Consider the following 1,066-nt stretch of genomic DNA (forward strand, 5'->3'; position numbering starts at 1 on the left):
TTTTCTGTAAATATTTATTAATTTGGATCACAGTAAATGATATTTTGATCAGGTGGTTGTAGAAGCCAGAAAAAAAAAAGATGTTTAGATTTACATAATAGGACAGTGATAATAAGAAATTCAACACTTATTTTCCTTTAGAGTTTATTGTATGTTATCTTTGTGCAGGCTACATGGCAAGAAATGTTCACTTTTCATCTCTCTGTTCAGAAGTCTAAAAGCTGTAATTTAAGGGAGACTCTAGACATCTGTATCTACTATTGCAAGACTAGATAAGATCTTCTCCTATTTATGCCTTAATCCACATGTGATGATTTTCTGCTAGCTATGTTAGGTTTATTATTTTATTAGTTTATTATCTTAGTATCTGGAAAGACATTTATAATTGATCTTAATTAAGGCAAGGTCATGCCTATTATAAATTGCTAGTCTGGAATTTACTTCCAAGATTTCAAAAAATATATGATTCTCCAGGAAAATCTATTACGATTACAATATAAAGACTTATTTATTTGAGGCAGTAAATTAAAGGGCAATATATTAGATAATATTTATTGCTTTCTAGCTTTATAGGTGTAGTTCCTATGACTAAAGTAAGTGGGAGATAGTACTTAAGCACCTCTTTTTATAATAAATTATTCCTTATTAATATTCAAATACCATGTGCTCCTTTTCATTAACCTCCTCAATAGTCATCTTCAAACTGGATTTTATGAAATTGACTTTCTTTTGTCAAACCATGATCTCAAATAATATATCATCTTTCCTGAGTGAAACCTAATCAAGAAAGCATGGTAAGTTTCCATCAGAGCTTTTAAATGAAACATACATTTAAAAAATGCAGGGTGAGTCTAACAGAAATTTTTCGTAATTTGGAATCTGAGTCTTTTCTCTCACCATAACTCTGAAGAGTCACTTGACAATGTAAATAGTATTTTCTTCACTGGCCACTGAGACTTTATTTTTCCTTAAGGAAATTTTCTAGAAATTGGAGGAGTTGGTACCATTGGGGGGACTATTAAGGAATGTATAGACTTTTGGTTTCTTATGTAAAGATCTTAAGAGT

The sequence above is a fragment of the Otolemur garnettii genome, unplaced genomic scaffold, assembly GCF_000181295.1.
Source record: "Otolemur garnettii isolate 467f Iridium unplaced genomic scaffold, OtoGar3 scaffold00111, whole genome shotgun sequence".
In the NCBI taxonomy this organism is placed as follows: domain Eukaryota; kingdom Metazoa; phylum Chordata; class Mammalia; order Primates; family Galagidae; genus Otolemur; species Otolemur garnettii.